Genomic DNA, 19,403 nt, shown 5'->3' with positions numbered 1-19,403 from the left:
ATATATGTGTGTGTGAATACGTATATATTTGTGCATATGAAGATGTTATATATGTATATATATTGTGTATTATTTTTATGTGTGGTTTTGAAGAAAAGTATTTACGTAATTATTTACTATGGGAATTATTGTTAAACTTTACTATTATAATTATTTTGCATAATAAAATATATCATAAAAAATCAAGTTGAATGTAAATTTTATATGATTTAATGTAATTTTTGGCATAAATAAAATTTAAAGATTAAGGAAGAATAATAAGTTTTAGTGTATAAAATATATTGTGTATTTGGATAATCGTGAAATTGAATTATTGTGGAAAAAAGTAATTTTATGAAATTGATTGATTTATTTTGATGATAAGAGAAATATGGAATTTAACAGATTTAATAATAGTATATAAATTCGGATGTATATTATCTAATTTCAGAAATTATATTATTATAAAATTTTTTATATAGTTTTTAAGATGCACAATACAGTACTAGTGTTCTGTACTGTATTGTTGATAAGTGTGTAAGTTTGTATGGTTATCTTGTGGGATGCCATGGATTTGAGGGTTGGCAAGTATCATACAGTTAGCATAAGACATCTCCTTTCATGGCCAGAAATGACTGTTTATTATATTATGGCTATCCTGTAGATATAATGGACCTAAGAGTTAGCAAGTATATATTTGCATAGTGAGCATTAGTCGTCCCCCTCCTTAATCGTCGTAGGATGGTTATATATTATGGTTATGGATCAGTGCACAAGTTATATTCATAGTTGTTCTTGTGAGTGTAGGCAAGTATAATACAGAGTAAGAACCAGCCATCTTTCTCTTGGCTGCAGGATGACTGCCATTACGGATTAGTGTGCATACATGTATGGCCATTCTGGGAGAATTATGGGTCCAAGGTATGGCAAGAATTGTGCACAGTGAGCATCAGCCGCCCTCACGATCGACTGTTTAGCCATGACAAATTATAAGCAATCGGCACCATTGGAAGGCAAAGGTGGATTGTAAGTTTCTCTCTTTAACCTCCTCGTCAAGTAGTATTCGGGATTCCGGGTATCGTCTGGCACTACTGGCATATGGTATACTAGCATCAAGTATCTTTATATATTTATATATATACACCTATAAAGAGTCCTTTTAGGGTGCGTTTGGTACACAGGACAAGTTCGAATCGGACAGGATTGGACAGGACAGGTCCGGATCGGACAGGATAGAATAGTGCAGTCCTATATTTGGTATAGTTCTGGACTAAATAGTGGACTGGTTGTTCCATGTTTAATGCAGGATTAGACTGGATTGGACTATTTTATAATTTTTTTTAATGAAAATTTATAAAATTCGATTTATAATTATAATAAAAAATAATATATTTAATTAATATTGTAAATTGATATATTTGTATTTACATATAAAATTTCAATTTTTATTACATCCACAAACTATATTAATTTATAATTTTAAAAATAAATTATAATATAATTATAACATAATATTTTATAAATAATAATCAATAAAAAATAAAGATAATTAATGAAATTTTGTAATTGTAATTTTTTATTTACATTGGAATTAAATTGTAATTTTTTTTAATACCCACAAATTACTTTTAATATATGGTTTTAAAAACCAATTAAATTGATATTATAATATATTAAATCATATGTACAAATAAAAAAACATAACATCATATTTAATTAAGAACTTGTTAATAACTACGATTTCACATACTTGTCTGGATACAAATGTATATATTTGAGTTTACACCGATAACTAGTTATATGCGAAATAAATAAAAACACCCATTGATAATAATCCAAACAAATAACCGATTATACAACCATTACGCCACCCATTATTCAAGTTGGCACGTGTATGTGCGGTGATATATTGTATTGGATTTGCCTCATTTAAATTCCTCATCATTTGTTCTACATACTTAGCATATGCTATTTCAGCTTCTTCGGTTGTACTATAGGCTTGATATAAATTATCCTTAAATCCTTGGACTTGTTGATGACATTCAGGCCAAGAATTATATATCCCTGGTTGTCTATCTTTAAATACAACATAAATTATTCTCCTTGCCATTGAATATTCCTGCATATTATATTAATTTATAACATAATATAATAATATAATTAAACAAAATGACAATGCATTAAATCAATCAAGTGCATATTAATACACTAAAACATAACACATGCTTCATAAAAGTGTCTTTACATGCATAATTAGATACCAACATCCATTACTGTAACACCCCGCCCCAAAGTACAACGGAAATTTTTCAACTTTGACCGAGGTTGACCATTGACCGTTGACCGAAGGGATCAAAAGTTGACTTTTTGACTTGGATGGAATTCTAGGTTGACTAAGGTACTGTTACGAAGTACACATTGGCACGAGTTCATAGACTAGTAGCACGTCGAAAACGGAGCTACGGTTTGAAAGTTATGGGCACAACAAGTCGAGGTGCAAACTGTCCAAAAGGTGCCCGGAGTTGACTTTTTATCATTGTATAATTTTGTTTTGACTTTTGTATGGTTGTAAAGTACTCGTCAATACGAGTTCATAGACTAGTGGCACGCTTAAATTGGACATCTGGTTAAAAAGTTATGGACGTATGAAGTTTGCCGGATACCATAATATTTTATTATATCTGGCTTAAGTGCACAGTTACGCCACGTGTCGACACCTGATTGGTCCATGTGGATGAACAGTATCACCCACAGTGGCTTTTATTTGGCCAAAACGACGGGGAGGAGAGAGAAAGAGAGAGAGGAGAGAGAGAGAAACGACCGGCCGCCGGAGTTGTCAAATTTTTCGACCGATTCTTGCTACACGCACTGGCCAGGCAGGAGCGCCTCTCCATTCCCGGCCAAACCTCAAAATTTCACGGCCAACCGACCGGCGACGCGCCCAGATCGGGGCTTTTTCCGGCGATGGTGATTTTTCCCCTCCACCACCGGCCACCGCCGTTTGACCCCTTTTCGGCCATTTTCAGGCCACACGCGCCAGTCATCCTTCACCACCTCCTCATTTCCAGCCAGCCCACCAAATTTCACGGCCACCAGACCTTCGACGCGCGGTGATCGGAGTATTTTCCGGCGAGGGGCCGAAAATCTTCAAACCCAGATCTCTTCGCCGTCCGGCCTCCGTTTGCCTCACCACCGGTCCCGTTGGAACCCTCTCCCCTCGATCTACAAAACCTCCAAAAATCTCAGCCATCGGCCACCGGACGTGCCGGCGCGGCGACCGTTGCCGGTGACCGCGGCGGCTCGTCGGAAATCACTGTTCATGCGTGTACCCTGTTGCACCGCCGGTCCCTCTCCACTAATTCTGACCTCCTGAATCCAAATCCAGCGTCCTTTTCCTCCAATTTGCGACGGTTTGGGAGAATCGAGGAGTTGAATCCCGAAAGCTTTCCGGCGAGATTCCGACCACCTCGGGTCCGATCTTCGGGAAGTAAGACCGGATCCATGATCCTCGTCATTCAAGCTTCGATTCAGTATATTACTCGTAATTTTTGGTTGTCGTTTGTGTTCACTCCCCAGGTACCCATTTAGGAGTTACCCGATTAAAATATTAATATATTTGGTTGGTGTACTGTGGATGTTTTAGGTGCACGTGGGGGTAGTGGAGTTGATCCTGCGGAGGATCTTAGCTGATATACGCGTTCAAGGTGAGTGACTCACCTTTAAAAATATTATGGGGCAATTAATTATATTTAATTGATGTTTAATTGATATTTGGAATTATGCTCATGTGATGCAATTTAATTATAATTGTGGAAAATTATTATTTTATTGTGATTTAATTTTATTTATTACGCATGAGCAAGGTATTTTCAGTAATAAATCGTATGTGGTTTTAATATTATTTTTTTTGGGCATAATTGGTTTAAATAATTTAAGGAAATTATTTGTTTAAATTGGTAGTTTAAATTTTATAATTATGCCCGTGGAATGTTATTTGCTGAACCTCGTGTTACGAGAAAATTTATTTTTATATTGTTATCGATGGTTTCGTACTGGGTATGTTAAAGGAAAATATGTGGGATGATAAATTGGAGAACTGGTATATTTCCCACGGTAATTTTGGAAAATCGGTACGTGATGTGTAAAATCAACTCGTAAGTGCACGAATCGTTTTTAAGTAATAAAGTGGAAAATTAGAGTTGTCGTACCCAAGGGATTAAGTATTAAGTACCAAAGATAATTAGGTTTTGATAATATTTGAACTAAAATTTAAGATGGCAATTGAAAACTAAATAAACTAAATTAAACAAAAGCAATCAATTAAAATTAGATCAATTTCAAGTAAGAGAGAGAATTGAATAATTATGAATACTAGGGCATTTGATTTCACCACTAACTATTCCAATTTAATTATTTAAATATGTGAATTTAATTAACTAGTAATTTTGTTAACCACACTTAATCACAAAATTAATCAAAAGTAGTTTCCACTCACAATTGATAATATTCACATAACCTAATTTATTCCTTCCGGCCTATAAATTAAATCATGCAAATTTATCAAGCATAGATTAAGTAAATAATATGGCATGAGACATAACTATTTTCCAATCAATTATGCATTCATGTAAATCATTGGAGATCCAAAATATTATCCTTTTCCAAGCTCAAATATTATTAAAATCATTCATTCCTTCCGGCCTATGAAAGCATTAAGTATACCAATGATTTATTAACAAACATATTACTAATTAAATAAAACTCAACATATATTAAAATAATTAAACCTTCATAGTTAGGGCTACATCATAGCCCTAGCTATGAAAATTAGTTCAGGGTAAAAATAATTTCAACATCCATAATTATTAAAAATAATAAGAGTCACAATTAAAGAGAAAGGAAAAGAGAATAAAAACTATTGAAGAAATTCTCCTCCAAGAGCTCTCAAAGTCGTAGCCTTCTTCTTCAAGCAAGCCCACGTCTTTCTGCCTCCTCCAAGCTCTCCAATTGATCTTCTAAAACTCTAAAACTTTAAAACCCTAGAACTCTTAAGAGAATCTTAGAAACTCCCAAAATTTAGTTTGTTTCTATTTAAGCCTCCTAAAAGCTCTTAAATAACTTTCTAAACTTGTATATCTTCCTTCAATGTGGTGGGTGCTATATATATAGGACCTTGGGAATCTTTTTCTCTCCTTATTTTCAATGTGGGAGTCTTGGAAGATACCTTTTTTAGGCCATGAAAAGGGTTGGACGAGTTCCATATGTAAAAAGGAAACTGGATATTACTTGCTCTCTACTACTTTCCTTTTATCCAATTCCTCCTAAAAAATAGTTAATTAGTCTAATTTACCTTTAATGAAGCATGTGACATGACATGTGCCTCATTAATGATAAATTAACCAATTATTACCACTTGTTTTTATCTTGGCCCTCAAATTGCCTTGATTCCTTCTTTTGATCAATGGTGGAGATTTAACTAGAATATTATTTTTTATAAATTCTAAACTTTAAATGATGATAACTCTCTGCTCGCACCTCGAAATCCAAAAATAACGAGACATTTGAAATCCTCAGATCGTGATGATTCATATGACATCCACTTCCATCATGAAATTCCCGATAGAATCTTTATGGAATCTTCAAGGTATCTTTTTGGAATCTTTTTAATGCTTAGTCCGTTCGAGCTCAAATCTTGCTTCCCACCATAATTCGACCCAAGGAATCCATTTTTATGGTTGTTTTCTTAAAATTCTTCCTTTTTTACCTAGATTAAGAAAAATACATAATTAAGTATCTTTCCATAATAAATTAACACAAACTAACAAATATTAAGCTATAAATATGGCATAAAATCATCAATATTTTAGACCTAACAAATACCCCCAAACTTAAGATTTGCTAGTCCCTAGCAAAGAAAAAGAATAAGAAAATGAAATGTTATTTAAAGAACATAAGATACTTTAATGAGGTGCCTCAAAGATTGTATAACATATGACTTTTCAAATGGTTTCAAAGCAATTATGTAACTCAATACCTTATATTCTATCCAACATATATGATACTTCCAATGTGTGTGTGTGGAAATCAATTTATACACTTAATTATCAAATGCTTGAATAAATTTACAAGAATTAGAAATTGATAATAAAGTATGAACTACCATATGCTTGACTTAATTATCACTCTCCACTAATGTAGGTTAATGCACCACCTTAAATCATTAGGACTTCATGGTTTCTATTGTTAAGGCTAATGGATAAGGCTAAAGAAAGAAAAGGATAGGATATAATAAATCAAAGAAAGAAAGCTAAAATTAAATATCAATGAATAAATTACTTGTAAAATTTGTTTCTTTATTAGAACTTCTTTTCTTATTTTAACTTCAATTTCAATATCCTTTTTCTCCTTTTTATTGTGCATATATTCTTCAAATCACACATATTCTTTCTTTATTTCTTTTTTTTTCTTTTTTTCTTTCCTTTCCACTAAACCCCCAAACTTATTTTTCTTCTTATTGCACATTCAAACCTCCAATTTACACAAAAATGCATACTAGAGCCAAATTCACCAAATACTTAACCTCCAAGCTTTATTTATTTATTTTTTTTCCTTTTTTTCTTTTTCAACACTCAAACAAGCTCACAAGCATATATTCATATCAATTCAATTAAAGCTCTCTTTGTAGTATGTTCAAGGTAGGAAAAAGAAATTTAAGGCTCAAAAAGGGTAAGTAAATGTGCTTTAATGAAGAAAAGGCTCTAATACATCTTTATGCATCCTAAATGCTCAAATAAGGTACTAGTGGAAGATAATGTATTAGGTTGGCTTGAAAGGTTCAAACTTAAACAAAGATGGCCTAAATCATATTCTTAGTAATGCATTCACCTAGGATTTCGCCTCAAGTAATAATCAAGCAAGTTCTAGAGTTCAATTAATAATAAAGTACTCTAATTCATGCAAACCTTCTTCAAAACACAATCTAAATTATGCATTATTGATTATGTGCTCAAAATTTATTGAAAGTAACAATATGCGAATATAACTTCAAGCATTTAGGCATACACAAAAATAAATCCACCATCTAAAAACCAATTTATTTTCAATCATAGTCTTATCATTGTCTCATTAAGGTACTTAAGAAAACACCACAAAAACAAATTTTTTTTTTTTTAATAATGAAGGAAAATAAAAACTAAAACTAACATTTTTGAAAACTTATAAAAACACTTAAATGGACAAGATTTAAAAGATGCAAAGCATGCTTTTCACCCCCAAACTTAAAATGAACAATATCCAATTCCTCCTAAAAAATAGTTAATTAGTCTAATTTACCCTTAATGAAGCATGTGACATGACATGTGCCTCATTAATGATAAATTAACCAATTATTGCCACTTGTTTTTATCTTGGCCCTCAAATTGCCTTGATTCCTTCTTTTGATCAATGGTGGAGATTTAACTAGAATATTATTTTTTATAAATTCTAAACTTTAAATGATGATAACTCTTTGCTCGCACCTCGAAATCCAAAAATAACGAGACATTTGAAATCCTCAGATCGTGATGATTCATATGACATCCACTTCCATCATGAAATTCCCGATAGAATCTTTATGGAATCTTCAAGGTATCTTTTTGGAATCTTTTTAATGCTTAGTCCGTTCGAGCTCAAATCTTGCTTCCCACCATAATTCGACCCAAGGAATCCATTTTTATGGTTGTTTTCTTAAAATTCTTCCTCTTTTACCTAGATTAAGAAAAATACATAATTAAGTATCTTTCCATAACAAATTAACACAAACTAACAAATATTAAGCTATAAATATGGCATAAAATCATCAATATTTTAGACCTAACAGTACGGTTATAATTAATTTAATAATTATTTTAGACGCACTCATACAGTATTGGTGTTCCGGTGTATATGTGTTTACCGTGCAAGTAATTATCTCTCCCGTGAGTTGCCATTGGATCGAGGGCAGGAAAGTTTGATATTGGCCACAGCCGCCCCCCTCCTTGGCCGGGATGACGGTTTCAGCAGCGGTACTGTTGGGACGCCGAAGTGCCGTTTGCAAGTTTCTCTCTTTAACCCCCCGCCAGTCGGTGCTCGGGACGTTGGGTATCGGAGGGCATTACTGGTATATGGTGTGGTGCGTCAAGTATAAATTTTCAGATAGAAATTTCAAACCCCAAAGTGTTCAAAATTATTTATCATATTTTATTACATTTTATTTATATTTGGGGTATTTATTTATGGTTTATCAAATTATTTGATCCCTTGGTTTTCGGAAAATACGAATATCGGGTTTTGTGAAAATGTTTTAAAAAGGGAACATTTCCAACGGAGTGAATAGTGAGGGTTTTAAGAGAAATTATTACTTTCAATTGTTTATTATTTAATTATCTATTTAATTGTTGGTATTAATTAAATTCCCTTATTTGTTATATTATTAATATTAAAAGTGTTCAGTAGCTAGGGTCACTCACTGAGATGATTAGCATCTCATGTTTTTAAATTCTGTTCCCTTAGGTGCAAGGGGTGGTAGACGTTCTTCCGGAGTGAACCAAATCTCCGCCGCTATCGTAGTTCGAGAAGTACCTTTGTATTCGTTTATTTCAATTGTAATATTTCTTTCATCCCTGTTGTATTCTATGCTTAATAGTACTTCATGAAACTCTGTATACTATTCTGGATACTTATGTTTTATCTATGCACTGGATTACTGTTATTCCTGTGAAGTGCTGTAAAATTGTGGAATCAATTTGTAGTATTGTGGGAGGAATAAGGGGATGAATATAGAAGTGTGTTTTCAGTGCAGAAAATTTGTGGTAAGTCCAACCCTTAGGGGAGGTTCTGCCGGATTTTCCATTGGAGGGTCCGGTAGGGTTTTCCTGGGGTCAGGGCTTGTCTAGGGTTCCGATGAGGAGTTTTGGATGGGTCCTGACAATTACCATACCACATATGTCCATAAACAACCATACAACATATGTCCATAAAGTTCAAATATAAGTGTTCCTAATTATCATCCTCTCATACATAGGCTTAAATATATGATCCACGACGATACTTAGTAATTTAAAATTTTCCTAGCAAATTCATCAGTAGAGAAGCCTAACCTGTCAAGCTCCATAGCTAAGTATTGTGGATAATTGGCTTCAGATTTATCTAACTTCGTAGCCAATTTATCAAACAATTTCTCTGCTACATTGTCAAACCCACTCACAATATCATCATCCTTCAATCCAGATTTTCTCTTACCTCTTGATTTAGGTCGGGTGGATGGTTCACTATGTATTTCATTCATAGACATAGGAAAACACACATCATTAAATTGTTCATTTCCACTATTCAAATTCAAATCATCGACCATATCAATCGGAGTCTATGCTCCATGTCCTGTTGCCCGATCCTTTCCAAAAATTGTAGCAAGCCTCTCATACATCGGAAACGATTTACCTCTCCATGCTTTTGCACTTCGATTACTCTAAAATAAAAAAAAATAAAAAAACAAACTTTTAATTGTAAACAATAGAAAAACATACTTCAAGTTAAAAAATTCAATGGAAAAAAAGATGTCCAATGTTTCAAAATCTGCACATATGCTTTCCAAACTTCATCACTATCAACTTCCACACATTTAAGAGAGTCATTCCATCCAAACCCACTTTTGTTTAGCATATCGTATATTATACCGTATTGCTTCTTCCACTTTTTCAATTTTGACTCAATGTGTGGATTTGCTCGCAACCCCGAATTAGGACATATCTCAGTTAATCGCCTCTCAATTATAGCACTTGTGCCAGGCTTGAATGATCCTGTATCACACCGCTACCCACTAGTTACAACCTCATCTAAAATAAGCAGCAAAGCATCTTCCTCCCTTTTACTCCATATTCGTCTAGATTCGACCCCTCGGATATCATGACTGCTACCTCCAACCTCCATTTCTATCGAAAATTCACATTTTTATGATTTCAACAATACAATAATAGCAAGCAAATAAGCAACAATCATTCACGGTTGACAACAATGGCACAAAATATATATTGGTTTTCATACAAATGATCCAAGATGTTTAACAAACAATATAAAATACAACATTTAGAGAAGCATTAAAGACAACAATCAACCACTAATGACCACGACGACCTCTTCACTCATCAAACATTTGCTTAGCTAAATCATCTCTCCAATGGGTCCATTGGTCTGATGAAGAAATCGATCCTATAAAGTCATCCTCCATACTAACGTCAATAAGATTATGTATAAGGCAACATGCGGTAATTATCTTGATTTGTGTTGCAATAGGATAGAAAAATGGACTTCTTAAAATTGCCCACCGCTTTTTAAGAACCCCAAAACATCTTTCAATGACATTCCTAGCAGATGCATGCTTCATGTTGAAATACTCTTCATGATTTATGGGTGCACAACCATCTCTCCACTCAGAAAGGTGATATCTTGTTCTTCTATATGGTGCAAGAAACCTTTCACCATTAGTGTAACCAGCATCCACTAAGCAATGACAACCTAAAAAAAGAAAAAACATATCTCCTATTAGTGTATGCAATGTTGACTACTACAACGTAAAACTTGAGAATTAGTCTTATCGGTTTGTACCCTTAACCCATTTGGCCTACTTAATGCATCTCGGAGTACTCTTGAATCCGAAGTAGAACCTTCCCAACCAGGTAATACAAATATAAATTCCATATTTGGATTACATACACCTAAAACATTTGTGGCTATCTCACCCTTTCTTGTTCGATATCTTGGTTTATCGTTTTCTGGGACATTCACCTTAATATATGTTCCATTTAAAGCTCCCAAACAATTCTACGTCATTAACAACGTACTAATATCAGATAATGTTACAAATAATTAAACTATAATATAAATAACTAAACAATTCCACAAACGTACAGTAAATACTTTCCATTTATCATCCAAACAATTATCTGACACAAGTTCTAGTTGTCTCAATAAAGTCTTATGTAAGCGCAATACTCCATGCAACATAGAATTGAAATATCTACTAATCGTCTCTCCCGATCTAAAAAATCTAGTGATAATTGTACGATTCTTTGTATGATGAGCAATTATGTGCAGAAATATACACACTTGCTCTTCTAATGTAAGAATACCATTACTTTTAACATATCCATCCTCGCGTAATAACTGACACAAAGTATCAAATGTTCTCCTATCCATCCTAAGCTGACTAATACAATTAACATCATTGTCTAACAGACTATTTAGAAATGACATACGCAATTCTGCATTTCTAGGTAGTTGATTCCTATAACCTGTAGCATGTCGCCTTATATATGCCCAGTACATATACATAAACAAAAGCAACATAAATGCCATACAAAAAGACTCTAATTGTGAATCATTTGGAAGCAAAAAGAATGCAGCGACTTTTCTTCGATCCATATGTACTACCAAAAAAAAAAAAAAAGAACAAATATATCAAAAGCACATTATATTTAAGACACATAATTTATTTTGTATGAAATAGAAACAATTATTTATGGAACTAAGAAAAGATAAAAGAAACATAATTATTCCCAAACTTTTTTGTTTAATTGATTATAGCAATGAGGTAGGATTAAAGATTAAAAAAAAATATATGAACTGCATATTTAATATTTATTTACATTTATGTTCTACTAATATTTTTTTTTAACATTTGTTAATTTGTAATCAAATCATGTACTTCATAATTGTTATATTTAATACGTATTTTATATATTTTTATTTGTTTATAACATGTTTTAAATAAATAAGGCATCAATTTCATAACCTCATTTCAATAAAATGGATCGGCTCAATAGGGGTGTGTTAGACATTGTTGGAGTGGAGAAAATGCACAAAGACACTAGTAGTCTATCCATTTCTCCTTGAACTTATTTATATACTATTCAAATCATTTATTTAGTTTTTTGAAAATAATAATAAATAGAGATAACTTGTTATCTGATTTTTATTCAATCTCCTTAAAAAAATAATATTTTGAAAATTCAATTTTTAAAATAATAATAGTTTAATATGTTCTTCTACTTTTGTTATCCGACTTCAATTGAAAATTTGAAAATATATATATATATATATATTTTTGTTTTTCAAATAATACCTTTTTATTTTAAGTTATTTCAATTGAGGATAAAGTTTCAAATTATTAAAGGAGCCCCTAAGTATGTATTGTTTTTAGATGATGATGTTAGGCTTCACCCTGGGACAATTGGAGCCCTCACTGCGGAGATGGAGAAAAATCCTGAGGTAATAATGCATGCTTCTTGCTGTTACCCAGATGTCTTCAACCCTGAAAGTTATTTCTATATACCTGCATACACTTTTTTTCGCCTATCTTATACTTCTAGTATTGGCTGTATACTTTTGATGGTTGTGGTCTGTCAAATTTCTATTTTTGTGGGTCTTTAACTATTTTGCCAATGATTTGCAGATATTTATTCAAACTGGATATCCGTTTGATTTACCTTCAGGGAGTTTAGGGAGTTATTGCATTTATGAATATCATATGGTATGGAAGCATCTGTTATTTCTTTTCCTAAGACTATTTGATATGCATGGACATATACTTCAAATATTTCATTCTGTATTTTAACTTATGTTTTGCTGATTTTCACAATATTTCAGTCAGTATTTTAACTTATGTTTTGATGATTTCTACTATTCCATCTTATACCAACCATGGAACAAGGATTGTTTACTGTAAATTGTATTGGGTTAAGGATAGTATTCATGTAACACCCCGTCCCAAATCGCAGCCAGGCCACATAAGGAGGGATTGCCCTTATGGTAGCGGCAGTGTGCTAGGAGCAGGTCGACGGACACAGCATACGGGAGTATTTCCAGGACAGAGTTCCCAGGGGAGTCAGCCAGTAGGAGTTTCTTCGGGATCAGTCCAGCCGTCTGCAGGATCGAGTCGAGGTAGAGGAAGGAGACCCCAGCAGACAAGTCAAGGCCGGGTGTTTGCTATGACGCAGCAGGGAGCCAGGACTACGCCCGACGATTTCACAGGTACTTTGAATATTTTTGGTAATGACACATGTGTACTTATAGACCCGGGAGCAACACATTCGTTCATCTCAAGAGAGTCTGTCGTTCGGGTCGGTATGACCCCTACTCCTTTAGAATGTCTGCTAGAAATAGCCACTCCTGTAGGAGAATCCTTGTGGCCTAGCCAGTTAATCAAGGAATGTTTCTTCTGCATCGAAGATCAAGTGATGGAAGCGGATCTGATCCTGTTGGATCTATTCGGACTTGAAGTAAGTTTGGGCATGGATTGGTTGGTAAGGAACCACTTAGTCGAGGAAGCGACGTAGGAGCCCGAAGCGCAAGTGCGTGATCAGAACCCTTATCTGTTCTAGTGACGCGCGGAAATTTCGAGGACGAAATTTTTGTAAGGGGGGAAGGCTGTAACACCCCGTCCCAAATCGCACCGGAATCCGTGCACGTTGACCGAGGTTGACTGTTGACCAAAGGGGTCAAAAGTTGACTTTTTGACTCGGTGGGAATTTCGAGATGACTAGGGTACCGTGGCGAAGTGCACGATGCCACGAGTTCGTAGACTAGTAGCACGTCGAAAACGGAGCTACGGTTTGAAAGTTATGGACGAAACAAGTTGCGGTCCAAACTGTCCAAGGGGTGCCGGAGTTGACTTTTTGTTTATGGGGAATTGAGCTTTGACTCATGCATGGTTGTGAAGTGCTCGTCGATACGAGTTCACAGACTAGCGGCACGCTCAAAACGGACATCCGGTTAAAAAGTTATGGACGTTTGAAGTTTACCGGATACCGTATTATTTTAATGTTTTTTTTGGGTCAGTGAACAGTGAAATGCCACGTGTCAGCTTCGGATTGGTCCACGTGGCATGAACAGTGTCACGCAGGGTTTTAATTTTGAAAAGCTCTCGGGGAAGAGAGAGAAAGAGAGAGAAGAGAGAGAAAGAGAGAGAGGAGAGAGAAAGAGAGAGAGAGAGCCACCGCCGGCCACCGGATTTTGCCACTGTTCCGGCCGCGTTACTGTACACGCGCCGGACAGAAAGCTTGCCCACCTCATTTCCGGCAAAACCTCCAAGTTTCACGGTGAACGGCCGCCGGACGCGCCCGGATCGGATGTCCGAAGTTTGGCGGCGATTTTTCCCCTCCACCGCCGGCCACCGCGAATCGGCACTGTTCCGGCCATTTTCCGGCCACACGCGCCTGACAGCCTTGATCCTCTCCTCAAGTCCGGCCTACCCACCAAAAATCACGGCCATCGGACCACCGACGCGCCGGGATCGGAGCGTTTTCCGGCGAGGGGTCGAAAATCTTCAAACGGTGATTTCTCCGCCGTCCGACCTCCGTTTTGCTCACCGTCAGTCCCGTTGGATTGCTCTCCTCACGATCTACAAAGCTGCAAAATTTCACAGCAAACGGCCACCGTCGGAAAATACTGTTCCGGTGACGGTTGCCGGTGACGTGGCGGCCCGCCGGAAAATACTGTTCCGGAGAGTACCCGAAAATTCCGGCCAGCTCCAGTCCGCAGTGTTCGACCTCCTGAACCCAAATCCGACTTCCGTTTCCGCCAATTCGCGACGGTTTGGGAGAATTGCGGAGCCGAAACTCGAAAAGCTTTCCGGCGAGATTCCGACCCCGTCGGGTTCGATCACCGGAAAGTAAGACCGAATCCGTGATCCTCATCACGCGAGCTTCGATTCGGTATATAACTCGTAACCCTTAGATGTCGCTTGGTGTTCGCTCCCCGGGTATCCATTTGGGAATTACCCGAATAAAATATTAATCTTTTTGGTTTGTGCACTGTGGTTGTTTAGGTGCACGCGCGAGTAGTGGAGTGGATCCCGAGGAGGATCTTAGTTGATTTGCGCTCTCCAGGTGAGTGACCCACCTTCAAAAATTATTTTGGGCAATTAATTAAATTTAATTGGTATTTAATTTAGTATTTAATTATGGTTTTAATGCGGTTTAATTTAATTTATTTGTTATGCATGAGCAAGGTATGTTTCGGTATTAATTTTACGTGGTTTCAAATGTGATTTCTCGGGCATAATTGGGTTAAATATTTTGTGAAAATATTTGGTTAAATTTTATAAATTATGCCCGCGGTATTTTTATGGTTGCATTTCGTATTTCGAGAAAATTGTGGTTTGTTGGTTATCAATGTTTCGTACCGGGTTATTAAATAAAAATATGTGGGATGGTGTTTGTGAAAATTTGGTATACTTCCCACGGTGGTTTTTGGAAAAACGGTACGGTTGGTTGTTATTGTTTATTTTTAGACGCACTCATACAGTATTGGTGTTCTGGTGTATGGTGTATGGACACGTGGTTTAGCACGCGGTTATTATATGGTTTAGCGTGCGGTTATTACTTCACCCGTGAGTTGCCATTGGACCGTGGGCAGGCAAGGTTATTGTTGCGCACAGCCGCCCCCCTCCTTGGCCGGGTGATGGTTTTTAGCAGTCGGTACTGTCGGGACGCCGAAGTGACCACTGCAGGTTTCTGTCTTTAACCTCCCGCCAGTCGGTGCTCGGGACGCTGGGTATCGGAGGGCATCACCGGTATATGGTGTGGTGCGTCAGGTGTAATTGTCGGTGTAATTGCAAATAATGGTTTAAACCCCAAAGGTGTTCAAAATTTATTTATTATAATTTATTATATTTTTATTATATATTTGGGGTATGTATTTATTTAATTGTTGTTGTTAAATTATTTAATCCCTTGGTTTTTGGGAGGTATGCACATTGGGTTTTGCGAAAAGGTTTTAAAAAGGGAACATTTCAAACGGAGCGATTGGTGAGAGTTTTGAGGGAAATCATTATTTTCCAAAGGTTATTATTATTTATTATTAATTGTTGGTATTTGTTCCACTCCTTAATTATTATTATTTTATTATTATTATTAAAAGGTGTTCAGTAGTTCGGGTTACTCACGGAGATGATTAGCATCTCACACTCTTAAATTCCGTTCCCTTAGGTGCAAGTGGTGGTAGACGTTCTTCCGGAGCGAACCAAGTTTTCCGCTGCTGTTGTGTTTCGAGAAGTTTCTTTGTACTCTTTCATTTCAGTGTATTATTTCTTTTCAGCCTTGTTGTATTTCTGTTGTTTAGCACTTCTTAAAGCTCTGTATACTATTGGAATACTTCTGTTTTATTTATGCACTGGACTGTTGTTGCTTTGAGAAGTGCTGGAATTTGTGGAATCAGTTTGTAGTTTGTGGTAAGTAAATCCCTTAGGGGAGGCTCTGTCGGATTTTCCTTTGGAGGGTCCGGTAGGGTTTCCCTGGGATCAGGGCTGTCTAGGGTTCCGGGGAAGGAATTCTGGACGGGTCCTGACAATTCACATGTTGTATGGTGGGTATGCCATCACTGGTTTTACATGTTAACTCCTTCCCATTTTCTAGATTTTGGGTTTGACTACATGCTATTAGATCACGTGAGTGGCTTTTGAGAGTTGAGACCTCCCCTCCAGTTCTTGTATAGTTTATCTTGGAGTCATTTTTTGATGCCTATATGTGAACAAATTTTAAAATTATGTGTTTCATCATCCTCTAATGGCCAAAGAAGTTGATCCTTTTTTGAATTATAAGTAGACAATAACTAAATGCATAACTAAAAGACTTATCATTCAAAATTTAAAGCATTAACAAATTTCAAAATATAAAATACGAGCTCTCTGCTAACCAAGAAAGGAAAAAAAAATGGATTGTCATGTGATTGAACACCATGTTACTTGGACTTTGTACTTCATCATACCGAGATCCAATACCTAGCTGTTGATAAGGATAGGGCTATTGGAACTCAAAATACATGGTTGTACTTTGGAAAATAAAGTAATCTATAATTTTGACATGTACTCAAACCTAGATACTTGCACTTGAGTATGACAATGTAGATTGAATAAAAACATGTCTAAGTTAACCTGTGATAGCATGCTAATTTTCTGGCAAGTACGGGATTCAGTATTTTTTTTTTTCCCTTTGAACTCATATTTCTTTATTTGTTTTTTATTATTCAAAAAAGCCGAGGAGGTTGCTATATGTTTATTTCTTCTTTTACTACATTTTCCTTAGTTGCTAATAAAATAAATCTTCTTAGTGTGTCTGGGGTGCACATGGTGGAATTATATATATGTCATCTAATTTACCTTACCCTGCAGTTATAATTTTTTTATATCTCAATAAGTGTTCTTTAACCCATAAATATCTAGATATGTTCTTTTTCCAGCCCTGTTCAATGGGTTTTGCAACTGGTGGGAGGACATTCTTTCTGTGGGGAGGTTGCATGATGGCATGATGGCAAGTAACTGCTACCTAGTTATCAAATGCTGCATTTTCTGCAGTAAATTGAAGTTTTTTTTAGTAGCTACCTAGTTATATCAAATGCTGCATTTTCTACAGTAAATTGAAGTTTTTTTTAGTACCTACCTAGTTATCAAATGCCACTTAGTTATCATATACTTAGTAGCTAGAAGACCAACACCAGTTTATGCATATTTTCATACAAATATGTTACCATTGCTACCTAGTTATCAAATGCTGCATTTTTTGCAGTAAATTGAAGTTTTTTTTAGTAGCTAACTAGTTATCAAATGCTACCTAGTTATCATATACTTAGTAGCTAGAACACCAACACCAGTTTATGCATATTTTCATACATATATGTTACCACTGCTACTAGCAATACATATTTTCAAAGTATTATCACAAGCAGATTGCAGATCTAATTCTTTGCACAACGACATTAACCAAATTAGATATAATTCTCAAACCAACGTCACAAACATAATTAGATATGCTAATTCTCAAAGTATCATCTGAAACCGACACAAGCAAGTAAAAAATGGTTTATATTAATCTAGCCAACACATCATAAGCAACACATTAACAATAGGCAAAAATAGAACACTTACCTTCCAAATCGGATGCTTTAGCTCTAGTTTAAGCCTCCAAAATTAAGCCTTCTTCCTCGTGAATATCAAGCCCTAATTTTGCAGATCAACAAATGACATGAAAACAAAATATAAGCCCTAATTTTGTAGGTAAAAAAATGACTTGAAAAAACGAAGAAGAAGATGATGATGGAAGATTGAAGAAGCAGAAGAAGAAGAAGAAGAAAAATGCAGAAGAAGAAGAAAGCAGAAGATGGAAGATCAAAGAAAAACGCAGAAAAAGGGGATGGAAGATCGAAGACTAAGATTGAAGACTGGGAAGAAGAAGAAGAAGAAGAAGAAGTAAAACGAATGGAATGCAGAAGAAGAACTGTACTCACCGGCAGTTTCCACTCCTACGAGAGACGCGAACAGTCCAGCAAAAATGATATAGCCAGAGACACCAGCAGGAGGGAGACACCAGCGAGAGAGACCTTCGATGAGCTTGGGACAAATATGACCCGCGGGGGGGGGGGGGGGGGGGGGGTGGGGGGGATGGGTTAATTGAGTCCCGGTTTTTTAGTATTAAAACACTATTTGGGTTAATTTGTCCCAAACTCAAAATTGCAAACCAAACACCACACTTGGGACACAATCCCATCCTGTCCTGGTCGATCCCATCAACCAAACGCACCCTTATGGTTAGGTCAGTCCTGACCAATATGATGTGGTCCAAAAACATATGGAAATGCCCAACCATTGGATTTCAAGGAGTCTCACGAACAGCTCAGATTACTTCTTGTCATATGTGAAAATTAATTGCGGGACAATTTACATTCCTTTAACTTTCCCTATATTCAACATTCCCCTTATTCATTTCCAACCCGCGAGTACTATTGTTTCACACAGATCTTACCGTTTAAAAATTTCCAAACCCACCATCACATCTCCTTTTCACACCAACGTTCCTGCTCGGCGTGAGGCTCGACTTAACCATTTCAAAAATCCCAAATCCTGTCCAACCGGCCACCATTCCGAACGTCGCACCGCCGCCGTCGGTATCATACTTAGGGTTCAAGTTTATTATTTGTGAGCCATTGGGATTTTTTTTCCCCCTTCCTTCCCTCTATCGTAATCAGCATCATTACCCAACAAAAGATTACATTTTTAGAAAAGCTTCATAGCATAACCAATCTACATGGTACACATTCAGGGAAAAGTTGGTAATCACATCCCACTTTAAAAATTCATCCAAATCGAAACCCCTAGTTCTATATTCCATTAAAATTAATTAACATTTTTTTGTACTTTAAAAGTACCATTTAAACTTACCAAAAAAAAAAAAATTGATCGAAGACGAAAAAAAATAAAATAAAAAAGGGTCAAAGTTACAACTTTTTTTTAATTTTTTTATTATTTTTTTGTAAATAGTTTTCAATTTTTTTTGTAATTCTTTTGTAATTTTTTTTTTTGTATTTTAAAAGTACCATTCAAAATTGCCACATTCAAATTTACTAAACAAAAAAAAAAA

The 19,403-nt window shown here is 35.6% G+C and overlaps 1 long non-coding RNA gene across 1 annotated transcript; it reads right to left on the bottom strand.

Annotated features, from left to right (window-relative positions):
• Nucleotides 1–9,575: 9,575 nt before the first annotated feature.
• On the bottom strand, nucleotides 9,576–18,395 carry LOC125420259 (uncharacterized). Its single transcript, XR_009634979.1, has 3 exons — nucleotides 18,274–18,395; nucleotides 17,915–17,986; nucleotides 9,576–9,926 (listed from the first exon to the last, which is right to left on the bottom strand). It is a non-coding gene; the product is annotated as an uncharacterized LOC125420259 (long non-coding RNA).
• Nucleotides 18,396–19,403: the final 1,008 nt, after the last annotated feature.

Source organism: Ziziphus jujuba, chromosome 11 (assembly GCF_031755915.1).
Source record: "Ziziphus jujuba cultivar Dongzao chromosome 11, ASM3175591v1".
Lineage (NCBI taxonomy): Eukaryota > Viridiplantae > Streptophyta > Magnoliopsida > Rosales > Rhamnaceae > Ziziphus > Ziziphus jujuba.
Note: the sequence above shows the minus strand (reverse complement) of the source record. Positions and strands in the feature narration are given on the sequence as shown.